We start from the raw sequence: 13983 nt of genomic DNA on the forward strand, positions 1-13983 counted from the left end.
TGTGTGTATATAGGGGCCCCCATATCTGCTCTCCCCTGTACAATACATGACAGTCTCCTCTTACCCAGTGATGTGAGGGGCCGGTGATTCTCCATCATCACGTCCTTGTACAGACCCCTGTGTTCCTCTATATACTCCCCCTCCTGCATGGAGACATAGACAGTGACATCCTGATACCTTATAGAAACCTAACACACACAGTGATACAGTCATAACCCAGACACGTCCCCAGGTGTTACTGTATAATGTCCCATTTCCAGCAGTCACCTCTCCAGTCATCACCCAGACACGTCCCCCGGTTTTACTGTATAATGCCCCATTCCCAGCAGTCACCTCTCCAGTCATCACACAGACACGTCCCCCGGAGTTACTGTATAATGTCCCATTCCCAGCAGTCACCTCTCCAGTCATCACACAGACACGTCCCCTGGTGTTACTGTATAATGCCCCATTCCCAGCAGTCACCTCTCCAGTCATCACCCAGACACATCTCCTGGTGTTACTGTATAATGCCCCATTCTCAGCAGTCACCTCTCCAGTCATCACCCAGACACATCCCCTGGTGTTACTGTATAATGCCCCATTCCCGGCAGTCACCTCTCCAGTCATCACTCAGACACGTCCCCTGGTGTTACTGTATAATGCCCCATTCCCAGCAGTCACCTCTCCAGTCATCACCCAGACACATCCCCCGGTGTTACTGTATAATGTCCCATTCCCAGCAGTCACCTCTCCAGTCATCACCCAGACACATCCCCTGGTGTTACTGTATAATGTCCCATTCCCAGCAGTCACCTCTCCAGTCATCACCCAGACACATCCCCTGGTGTTACTGTATAATGTCCCATTCCCAGCAGTCACCCCTCCAGTCATCACCTAGACACATCCCCTGGTGTTACTGTATAATGTCCCCTTCCCAGCAGTCACCTCTCCAGTCATCACCCAGACACGTCCCCTGGAGTTACTGTATAATGCCCCATTCCCAGCAGTCACCTCTCCAGTCATCACCCAGACACATCCCCGGTGCTACTGTACTCCCAAGTCTCCTCAGACCCCAGTCATGTCCCTGTATTATTACTATAGATAAAATTAAGATTATTGTGACGCTCCCAGATCCCCTCACCTCCCCAGTCATGTCCCTGCACTATTACTGTAGTACCCTAGTGATCTGAAGGCCTTGGGACACTATGAGGGGGCAAATCAATGAATGAATGTGTAGATCTATAAAGGTAATAGAGATGCTGCCAACTGATGTATACCATATATGTGATAATAACTTGGATCTTTCTAGTGATCCAATAATGTATAGTGTTTATCCATGTTATTATTCTGTGCCTGCTGAAGGTGAGGGGACTCTGGTAAGCGCGCAGTGCGCGGGGGAGATCGTGGAGAAGCTTCCAGAGGTCCCGTGTGCTGAGAGAGGTGGCTGGGCGCGTGTAGTGGCGGTTTTGTTGGTGGGCTGACTAAGGGGAGAGAAAAAGGCTGGCGGCTGAGACGAGGGAGCTTACAGGAAGGCGGTTCCCTGCGAGTGAGAGAGCCCCTGTGGGGGAAAGGAATTGGATGTCTCCCGCTGCGGGTGAGAAGCGATGTGTTAATTTCCCCTGGTGGACGCCGAGCAGGGACGTCCCGGTGCCTGGTTGTCACGGAGAGTGCTGGGAGGCGGAGTGCTGGCGGGGCAGGCTAGTACATGGGAGGAGACCGCAGTGCGGGCAGCAGCTACCAGGAGTCCAGCAGTAGCAGACAGTTCCCCCCCCCGAGGCAGAGCTGAGTCCCTCATCCCATCCAACCCGCAGGAAGAGCCCAGTTGTTGGTGGAGGCGGAGTCGGGGGGAGGTCCAGACCGGGCACACTATCATTGTAAGTGCAGGATGCCCCCATATAAATCCTGCTAATCTGCATACTCCCCTATCATCCTTTAACTATTAAAGTACCAGCCCCCAGCACAGTAGCACAGGGACCAGCAGCATCGGTGGATCTGAGGAGTATAAATATCACCTCTAGAGACTCCATATCCATTAGATAATGACCAGCAGGGTAGCAGTCATAGAGTGCGGGGTGTATAATGATGAAAGCAGCTCGGAGAGGGTGCAGGGTCACCTAAACTTGGAAATGGTACACTGGGGAGACTAAGCACCCCTTACCTATCAGAGACAGGTGCCAATAACCGGGACTTCTGTATGTTCTGGAGCCACCCCCACGAATCTACAGTGGGGCTATGCTTATACTGGGACAGGTAACACAGATCATTACCCCACTATATGTAACGAGTAGACCACGGGTGTCAGGGATTCCAGGGTGGAGAGCTCCACGTACTACCTTCCTGTTTCAGGTTGTCTAGGAGCGCTACAATTAGATCTTCCATGGAAACCATGCTATTCATTGCCGTGAAGTAGGGATTGCTCAACAATCGTGAGGACAACTGCTCCAAGTGGATACCCATATAACCCGGAGTACTTCTTATACACAGACATGAAAGGGCCGCAACCATGCACGATTATAGTAAGAGAACCCGGGTGGATTTTCAAATGCAGCTCCACAACTTTCTTGTGGAATCGTATGTTCTGTATTGCATGCATTACCTTATGTATAGGTGGGGTATATTATTATGTATAGGTGGGGTATATTATTATGTATAGGTGGGGTATATTATTATGTATAGGTGGGGTATATTATTATGTATAGGTGGGGTATATTATTATGTATAGGTGGGTTATATTATTATGTATAGGTGGGGTATATTATTATGTATAGGCGGGGTATATTATTAGAACGGTTCATGGTTTGAATATTATATGATATAACTGTATAAGGTGGCCTATAACTTCTTACATATTAAAGCTAGTATACTTACCAGTGGAACTGTCTCAGTATCTGTGGAAGAGCCTGAAATCACAAAGGAAAGGTACGATAGGTAAATGTGCATAGTCCTATCTGGTTACATCACATACTAATGTTATAGGCGACCACTACAGGGGTAGGGTATTTCTTAAGCAATTAGAGTATTGGGCTCTAAATAGCTTTGGTGGAGGCACGTTGCACATATACACTGTACCCCAGGTAAAAGAGGGGTTACGTTACTATAGATATGTGATGTCACTGTGACACTCCCAGATCCCCTCACCTCCCCAGTCATGTCCCTGTATTATTACTATAGATATGTGATGTCACTGTGACACTGCCAGTTCCCCTCACCTCACCAGTCATGTCCCTGTATTATTACTATAGATATGTGATGTCACTGTGACACTCCCAGATCCCCTCACCTCCCCAGTCATGTCCCTGTAATATTACTATAGATATAAGTGATGTCACAGTGACGCTCCCAGGTGTGTGATATACATTTGCTTCATACTGAGCAATATTTTCAATCCCTACAATTACATAAAATTAATAATAATAACAACGACACTAAAGGCTGCACCCCAGTATAAAAATAATAAAAGATGTCTTTAAAAGCAGGACACCTCAGACCATTACTCCTGTATTGTAGGACATCACCACCACTCCCGACACAATGTATACTAATAATACCAGGACACCACAAGCTGCTGTTTCTGTATAATAATAATAAATGTACACAAAAACCTGCTCCCCCTGTATAACACTAATAGCAACAGGACACCACAGGCCGCTCCCCATACTTACCTACTCTCCCGGAATGGCCGGGAGGCTCCCGAAAATCGGGTGACCCTCCCGGCCCCACGGAAGAGCAGGCAAGTCTCCCGGGTCCCCCCCTGCCCGTCCGCCCACTTAGTGTGTAAAGTGGGCGGACCGGGCAGTCGATGACGCGATTCTTTCAGAATCGCGTCATCATAGCCACGCCCCCTTCAGTGTAATGCCGGTGATCGCGGCATTACAGAGCGGGGGCGTGGCTTAGAGGAGGTGTCGTCATGACTCCGCCCTTACTCCGGGCCCGACTGCCCTTGCTCCGCCCCCGTCCCGCCCCCTCCTCTTCATCTAGCCTCCCCCTGCCCGCCCTCTGAGCCGACCTGGCTGCTCTCTCCCGCAGAGAGCAGCCAGAATGTCGGCAACTCTGCCGCTCCCTCTGTATAATAATAACAACAACAACAACAGGACACCACAGGCTGCTCCCCCTGTATAATAATAATAACAGGACACCACAGGTTGCTCCCCCTGTATAGTAATAATAACATGACACCACAGGCTGCTCCCCCTGTATATTAATTATAACAGGGTACCACAGGCTGCTCCCCCTGTATAATAATAATAATAATAATAATAACAGGGCACCACAGGCTGCTCCCTCTGTATAATAATAACAACAGGACACCACAGGCTGCTCCCCCTGTATAATAATAATTATAACAGGACACCACAGGCTGCTCCCCCTGTATATTAATAATAATAACAACAGGACACTACAGGCTGCTCCCCCTGTATATTAATAATAATAACAACAGGACACCACAGGCTGCTCCCCCTGTATAATAATAATAATAACAACAGGACACTACAGGCTGCTCCCCCTGTATATTAATAATAATAATAACAGGACACCACAGGCTGCTCCCCCTGTATAGTAAGACGCCATTACCTGATCTCTACGGACACAGCGAGGCTGCAACAGTCGATGAAAACTCACTTCCTGTATGTGGAACGCATAGTCCGGAAGTAAGGTGGAACGCACAGTCCGGAAGTAGGACATGATTGGCACAGGCTGCTTACTAGTTACTGGCCCCTCCCCTCCTGCACCCCGTCTATAGCCCCGCCCTCTGTAATGACTATTCCCATACATGTCCTCAGTGCAGGAGGCCGGCGGCCATTTTCTTGTAGACCAGTCCAGCAGCAGCAATAGGTTCCCTGGCCGTGTAGTGACGTCAGGAGCGGCGGCCATTTTCCCCTGGTCTGAGCTCCGCCTTCCTTCTATCATTCCCACAAGGCAGCAGGAGCAGAGAGCAGCCATTGCTGTGTCTGGCAGCAGGTAATGATATTATTATTATTATTCTATAGGCTGAGCAGCTCTGGTGTCAGGTTCTGTACTACAGGGGGAGCAGCCTCTGGTGCCTTGTTATAGTGCAGCTGGAGCAGCCTCTGGTGCTGCATTATCCCTGTACAGGTGGCTGACACTCTAGTGTCCTATTACTGTAATACAGGTGGCGCAGACCCCGCCGTTACCGTAATACAGGTGGTGCAGACCCCGCCGTTACCGTAATACAGGTGGCGCACACCCCGCCGTTACCGTAATACAGGTGGCGCAGACCCCGCCGTTACCGTAATACAGGTGGCCCAGACCCCGCCGTTACCGTAATACAGGTGGCGCACACCCCGCCGTTACCGTAATACAGGTGGCGCAGACCCCGCCTATACCGTAATACAGGTGGCGCAGACCCCGGCGTTACCGTAATACAGGTGGCGCAGACCCCGCCGTTACCGTAATACAGGTGTCGCAGACCCCTCCGTTACCGTAATACAGGGGGCGCAGACCCGCCATTACCGTAATGCAGGTGGCGCAGACCCCGCCTTTACTGTAATACAGGTGTATCAGACCCCGCCTATACCGTAATACATGTGGCGCAGACCCCGCCGTTACTGTAATACAGGTGGGGCACAGCCCGCCGTTACCGTAATACAGGTGGCGCAGACCCCGCCGTTACCATAATACAGGGGGCGCAGACCCGCCATTACCGTAATACAGGTGGCGCAGACCCCGCCTTTACTGTAATACAGGTGGGGTAGACCCCGCTGTTACCGTAATACAGGTGGCGCAGACCATACCGTTACCGTAATACAAGGTGCGCAGACCCCGCCGTTACCGTAATACAGGTGGCGCAGACCCCGCCGTTACTGTAATACAGGTGTATCAGACCCCGCCGTTACTGTAATACAGGTGGGGCAGACCCCGCCGTTACCGTAATACAGGTGGCGCAGACTCCACCGTTCCCGTAATATAAGTGTTGCAGACCCCGCCGTTACCATACTACAGGTGGCGCAGACCCTGCATTTACCATACTACAGGTGGCGCAGACCAAGCCGTTACCGTAATACAGGTGGCGCAGACCCCGCCGTTACCGTAATACAGGTGGCGCAGACCCCACCGTTACCGTAATACAAGGTGCGCAGACCCCGCCGTTACCGTAATACAGGTGGCGCAGAGACCGCCGTTACCGTAATACAGGTGTATCAGACCCCGCCGTTACTGTAATACAGGTGGCGCAGGCCCGGCCGTTACCGTTATTCTATACATATAATGGCATTGTACTATTCAGGGGAGCGGCATGTGTTGTCCTACTCTACAGGGGGAGCGACCTGTGTTGCCCTTTTATACAGGGGGAGGTGCCTGTGGTGTCTTGTTACTATTATTATATAGGGTGAGCTGCATTTATTGTCTTTCTATATAGGGGGAGCAGCCTGTGTTGTCATAATATACAGGAGGAGTGGCCTGTGTTGTCATAATATACAGGGGGGAGCGGCCTGTGTTGTCATAATATACAGGGGGAGTGGACTGTGTTGTCATAATATACAGGGGTAGGCTCCTGTGATGTCATAGTATACAGGGGGAGCGGCCTGTGTTGTCATAATATGTAGGGGGAGTGGCCTGTGTTGTTATAGTATACAGGGGTAGCATCCTGTGCTGTTATAGTATACAGGAGGAGTGGACTGTGTTGTCATAATATACAGGGGTAGCATCAGTGGTCGCAGTGGAAATTTTTAAGTGAGGATATGCAAAAGTCAAGGACTCAATCATGCACGAGCTCCAGAAAAGTGGGCGTGGTCACTTAAAAGGGGGCGTGTCTAGTGTAGTAGAAGCCCTTATACTATCTAGTACTGGTGCCCCTTTCACATTATAGCACACTGAATGAGCCAACATTCACATTGTAGCACGCTGAATGAGACGACATTCACATTATAGCACACTGAATGAGCCGACATTCACATTGTAGCACACTGAATGAGCCGACATTCACTTTGTAGCACGCTGAATGAGACGACATTCACATTATAGCACACCGAATGAGCAGACATTCACATTATAGCACACCGAATGAGCAGACATTCACATTATAGCACACTGAATGAGCCGAAATTCACATTGTAGCACACTGAATGAGCCGACATTCACATTGTAGCACACCGAATGAGCTGACATTCACATTATAGCACAATGAATGAGCCGACATTCACATTATAGCACACTGAATGAGCCGACATTCACATTGTAGCACAATGAATGAGCCGACATTCACATTATAGCACACTGAATGAGCCGACATTCACATTGTAGCACACTGAATGAGCCAACATTCACATTATAGCACACTGAATGAGCTGACATTCACATTATAGCACACTGAATGAGCCGACATTCACATTGTAGCACACTGAATGAGCCGACATTCACATTGTAGCACGCTGAATGAGCCGACATTCACATTATAGCACACCGAATGAGCAGACATTCACATTATAGCACACCGAATGAGCAGACATTCACATTATTGCACACTGAATGAGCCGAAATTCACATTGTAGCACACTGAATGAGCCGACATTCACATTGTAGCACACCGAATGAGCTGACATTCACATTATAGCACAATGAATGAGCCGACATTCACATTATAGCACACTGAATGAGCCGACATTCACATTGTAGCACACTGAATGAGCCAACATTCACATTATAGCACACTGACTGAGCCGACATTCACATTATAGCACACTGAATGAGCCGAAATTGTGACAGCAGGGACAGCCAGAGTGACGACAGGGAGAGAGAGTGACGACAGGGAGAGAGAGTGACGACAGGGAGAGAGAGTGACAACATGGAGAGAGAGTGACGACAGGGAGAGAAAGTGACGACAGTGACAGCAGGGAGAGAGAGAGTGACGACAGTGACAGTAGGGAGAGAGAGAGAGTGACGACAGTGACAGCAGGGAGAGAGAGAGTGACAGCAGGGAGAGAGTGACAGCAGGGACAGTAACGACAGGGAGAGAGGGTGACAGCAGGGGAACATAACCTGACTCATTTGTCGTGGCGGCTGGCGGCGGCGGTGAGCTAGCAACATGTGCAGCAGGATGGCCACTTCCCTCGCCTCCTACTGCACTTTTATTTCCTCATTTCCTGGTCAGTGGAAGAAGTGGCGCTGTATACCGCCCCAATTCTACCACTGGGTAGCATCCTGTGTTGTCACAGTATACAGGGGGAGCAGTCTGTTGTCATAATATATAGGGGTAGCATCCTGTGTTGTCATAATATACCCCTTCTATGTCACCATGGTCTGTTAGCCCTTCACCTTTTAGATTGTAAGCTCGCAAGAGCAGGGCCTTCTCCATCATGTGCCTTGCCTTCTCTTACTTAGTGTTCACGCTAGGCTGTTTTAGCAGAGCGCCGCACCCTGCCCAATTTTTTTTTAAGGGCAAAATCCGCCCTGCCATTTCTGCGACGCCCTGCTAGAACAGCCGCCCGCTTCCTGCCCTCCCAGTTTGTAAAGATGCCATGCGCACAGCATCCATTCACGCTGTGAGAGAGCTTGGGGAAAGCCTCCATAGGTGCTGGGCATGCCCCAAACAGTGATGCCGCCTGCAGCTTACGCCCCGTTTGAACGTCTGTGTGCTGAACCGCCGACTTTTATTACGTGAAATGACACGCCCTTTATTTTGCATAGCCACACCCCTTTTTCAGCGCACACGCTTGTGCCCCTCACAGTCCGACGCCCTGCCCAAATCCTAGAGTGAACACTATTACTTACACTATCTTATACTCCGTACTCCCTTTGATGGCACCTAACCTCTGGTTTTTTGCATGTACCTTGTATTTGTCCTATATTGTCTCACACTGTGTGTTCTGCTCATTTGTTTATGTACTGTGTAAGGGGCACTGCAGATCCCTTATGGCATCATATAAATAAAGAATAATACTAAATTGTTTTCTTTAACTGATAAAATTCACCATTGTTGTTTCTTCTAAATACTTTCTATCCATCTATTGTTGAAACATTAGCATGCAAGATTTACAGTATGATCGTATCATTACAGTGACATGACTGGGGAGGTGAGGGGATCTGGGAGTATCACTGTGACGTCACTTATATCTATAGTAATAATAAAGGGACATGACTGGGGAGGTGAGGGGATCTGGGAGTGTCACAGTGACATCACTAATATCTATAGTAATAATACAGGGACATGACTGGGGAGGTGAGGGGATCTGGAAGCATCATAGTGACATCACTTATATCTATAGTAATAATACAGGGACATGACTGGGTAGGTGAGGGGATCTGGGAGTATCACTGTGACATCACTTATATCTATAGTAATAATAAAGGGACATGACTGGGGAGGTGAAGGGATGTGGGAGTGTCACAGTGACATCACTAATATCTATACTAATAATACAGGGACATGACTGGGGAGGTGAGGGGATCTGAAAGCATCATAGTGACATCACTTATATCTATAGTAATAATAAAGGAACATGACTGGGGAGGTGAGGGGATCTGGGAGCGTCACTGTGACATCACTTATATCTAAAGTATTAATACAGGGACATGACTGGGGAGGTGAGGTTATCTGGGAGCATCACAGTGATGTCTTTTATATCTATAGTAATAATACAGGGCCATGACTGGGTAGGTGAGGGGATCTGGGAGTATCACTGTGACATCACTTATATCTATAGTAATAATAAAGGGACATGACTGGGGAGGTGAGGGGATCTGGGAGTGCCACAGTGACATCACTAATATCTATAGTAATAATACAGGGACATGACTCGGAAGGTGAAGGGATCTGGGAGCATCACAGTGATGTCATTTATATCTATAGTAATAATACAGGGCCATGACTCGGAAGGTGAAGGGATCTGGGAGCATCACAGTGACGTCACTTATATCTCTAGTAGTAATTCAGGGACATGACTGGGGAGGTGAGGGGATCTGGTAGCATCATAGTGACGTCACTTATATCTATAGTAATAATACAGGGACATGACTGGTGAGGTGAGGGGATCTGGGGGTGTCACAGTGACTACAAAGTGGGTAGTTCCGCAACAGGTTGAAACATAAGACTATAACCTTTGATGAATATTAGTCCCTAATCGACTATATTACCAATTTACACATGGTGTGTTGATTTCAAATGTCGGTGGTGTTCCCAGAGTCAGTAAAATGCATAGCAAAAAGGAAAAAGAAAAAAGAACAAGCCCACTTGAGGTGAAACGGTCCATTTGGTCCACTTGGGTATTGGGACTGTGCAGCCCATACCCACTCCAGGGGTTCCCCGGTCCAGTAAGTGCCCATTTGGACTTTTTTGATTGCACTCTATATGCTTACTTTTAAGTGTAATTTTCGAAGTTGCTGATGTAACATTTGAGTAATTAGTAGATACTGAGAAGTCATACAATGTGAATGTGTCTATTTGGGCATGATTAGTATCTCACAGGTTACCATTCACTCTCTGGTATAACAGACATGTAATACAACAGCTGATCATCACATACTCCAGGACAAAGGTCCACCTATAATCTTATTATTATCACTTAACCCTTGCTGGTAAACAGCAATTCAGCTGCAAGAAATAAGTGTTTTCTTCTTCTCCACTCGGACGATTAGTTTTTTTAGTGATATACCAGAATGTCTCTGCAGCAGGATAAGCCTCTGCTTTCAGTAAATATATCGGCCTCCCAATTATAGGAGCTGTCTCATTTATCAACCAGGTGCATCCATGGTGCAGATTATCAACATACAGTTTCTTATATGATTCTTGAATTTAATTTATGTCACAATTTGGTCATTTTGTTGCCAATAAGACTGTGTAACCGTTGATTGCCAACCTCACGCATATCTTTACCCGTAAAACTTGGCTAGCTGCATTACCATCTTTCATTTTCTCTATTCTTCTTTCTTCTCATTTCTTTATTCTGAACGTGCTCTCTCATCCGGTTGGACAGCAGAAGCACTTGTTTCCTGCTTGGTAAGAGTACTCACTCATTCAGCAAAGATTACTGCCATACTCCACAGGATAAGCCCAATCTCTTCCGATCTTGGAAGCCAATCTCTGGTAGGCCTGGTCAGTAATTGGTGGGGAGACCCACAATGAATACCAGGTGCAGTAAACCTATATGCTGAACAGCAGAAGGAAACTACCCACCTACCATCTATTTTCTATCTAATTTTCAGTGTCTACCTGGACACTCTATGTAAGACCTTCTTTATAAAAATACGAGGGGTATGTGGTAAGGATCCGTTTTAGGTATCATGAACCCCCACAACAAAGGGGATACCAGATACTAACAGCCCCCCTTCTGCAAGGAGCATTGAGAGATACAGGCTTTGTAACCAATGTCTTTTTGATGGTTAGACCTCAAGGAGGTACTAATCCTTGAATTAAAAAGCCTTATGGTAACACCACTGTCTCAACGTAGAGCAGCAGGTGTTTAAGTACCCATAGAGGCAACACTTTTACTCACTGAGATCTATGACTTGTATATTTGAGAGTGATAATAGTAAGGAATTATTTGCAACTATTGAGACCGCTGAACGATGAACCCTGTGGGGATAATTAATCTGTCTTGTGATATTAAGTATAGACAGAGACATTCAAGTAATTATTTATTAAGTCAAATATTTTCACCTAGGCAGTTATTCACTATCAAGTACAACTCCATCTATGGGGTGCCAATTATGCAAAATAAACTGGTAATTTGCATATATACATAAAATAACACTTTGATGTTGTGTGCTACTTAATCTTATTTTAATATTGAATTAAAAGTTAAGTTTTATTGTCTGACAATCATAAGAGTGCCCCAACACAGTCTTTCTTTTTTATTTTTCCTTTTTGGTGTCACAGTGACATCACATATACATGACTGGGAGGTGAGGGGGTCTGGGAGCATCACAGTGACATCACTTATATCTATAATAATAATAATAATACATAGACATGACTAAGGAGGTCAGGGGATCTGGAAGTGTCACAGTGATGTCACTTATATCTATAGTAATAATACAGGGACATGACTGGGGAGGTGAGGGGATCTAGGAGCTTCACAGTGACATCACTTATATCTATAGTAATAATACAGGGACATGACTGGGGAGGTGAGGGGATCTGGGAGCTTCACAGTGACATCACTTATATCTATAATAATAATAATAATACATAGACATGACTAAGGAGGTGAGGGGACCTGGAAGTGTCACAGTGACGTCACTTATATCGATAGTAATAATACAGGGACATGACTGGGGAGGTGAGGGGATCTGGGAGCTTCACAGTGACATCACTTATATCTATAATAATAATAATAATAATACATAGACATGACTAAGGAGGTGAGGGAGTCTGGGAGCGACACAGTGACATCGCTTATATATAGTAATAATACAGGAACTGGTAGCATCACAGTGACATCACTTATATCTATAGTAATAATACAGGATCATGACTGGGGAGCTGAAGTGATCTAGGAGCGTCACAGTGACATCACATATATCTAAAGTAATAATATAGAGACATGATTGGGGAGGAGAGGGGATCTGGGAGCGTCACAGTGACGTCACTTTTATCTAAGGTAATAATACAGGGACATGACTGGGAAGGTGATCTGGGAGTATTTACAATGATATTGATGTTTCCCTAATTTTGCAGGATTACACAGTAGTGAAGAAGACATCCAGCAGCCGTCCCTGTGTGTCAGGAGGACTGAGCAGGACCCAGAGCCCCATCACGGTGCCTCCACCTCACTCACTAATACATGAGAGACACAATGACCAAAAGATCTTGGAACTCACCAACAAGATCATTCAGCTGCTGACTGGAGAGGTGACTGCTGGAAATGGGGCATTATACAGTAACACCAGGGGAAGTGTATGGGTGATGACTGGAGAGGTGACTGCTGGGAATGGGGCATTATACAGTAACACCAGGGGAAGTGTCTGGGTGATGACTGGAGAGGTGACTGCTGGGAATGGGGCATTATACAGTAACACCAGGGGATGTGTCTGGGTGATGACTGTATCACTGTGTGTGTCAGGTTCCTATAAGGAGTCAGGATGTCACTGTTTTTGTCTCCATGCAGGAGGGGGAGTATATAGAGGAACACGGGTCTGTACAAGGACGTGATGATGGAGAATCACCGGCCCCTCACATCACTGGGTAAGAGGAGATTGTCATGTATTGTACAGGGGAGAGCAGGTATGGGGCCCCCTATATACACACATCACCTGATAATCACATATATACACTGTACTCAGTCACTGTGTGTCTCCTACAGATGGGCCCAGTAACAGAGATACCCCAGAGAGATATCCCCGTCCTCTGTATTCCCAGGATTGTACAGAGGAGAATCACAGGATCCCACAGGAGGATCAGGTAGGTGGGATTTAGGGTCTCCCCAATATACCAAAGTGACTGTCACTATATGATCTGTAGAGAAGCTGTGTGTATTATACACTGATATTATACTGTTACACCTCAGTTTAATCTGACTGTATGCAAATGTCATTATAGTGGGGAGTTTTATCTTTTTAGGTAGAACGTATGTCTGATATTAATGCAGAAGATATAGAGGAAGAAGAGACGTATGTGACTGATATGAAGGCAGAAGATACAGAGGGAGAAGGAGAGACGTATGTGACTGATATAAAGGCAGAAGATATAGAGGGAGAAGAAGAGACGTATGTGACTGATATAAAGGCAGAAGATACAGAGGGAGAAGAAGAGACGTATGTGACTGATATAAAGGCAGAAGATACAGAGGGAGAAGAAGAGACGTATGTGACTGATATAAAGGCAGAAGATACAGAGGGAGAAGGAGAGACGTATGTGACTGATATAAAGGCAGAAGATATAGAGGGAGAAGAAGAGACGTATGTGACTGATATAAAGGCAGAAGATACAGAGGGAGAAGAAGAGACGTATGTGACTGATATAAAGGCAGAAGATACAGAGGGAGAAGAAGAGACGTATGTGACTGATATAAAGGCAGAAGATATAGAGGGAGAAGAAGAGATGTATGT

The 13983-nt window shown here is 46.7% G+C and overlaps 1 long non-coding RNA gene across 1 annotated transcript; it reads right to left on the reverse strand.

Moving 5' to 3' along the window:
• Window positions 1–29: 29 nt before the first annotated feature.
• LOC134983296 (uncharacterized) lies at window positions 30–4608 on the reverse strand. The gene is made up of 3 exons (XR_010191621.1): window positions 4555–4608; window positions 2851–2882; window positions 30–143 (listed from the first exon to the last, which is right to left on the reverse strand). It is a non-coding gene; the product is annotated as an uncharacterized LOC134983296 (long non-coding RNA).
• Window positions 4609–13983: the final 9375 nt, after the last annotated feature.

Source organism: Pseudophryne corroboree, assembly GCF_028390025.1.
Source record: "Pseudophryne corroboree isolate aPseCor3 chromosome 3 unlocalized genomic scaffold, aPseCor3.hap2 SUPER_3_unloc_11, whole genome shotgun sequence".
Taxonomy (NCBI): domain Eukaryota; kingdom Metazoa; phylum Chordata; class Amphibia; order Anura; family Myobatrachidae; genus Pseudophryne; species Pseudophryne corroboree.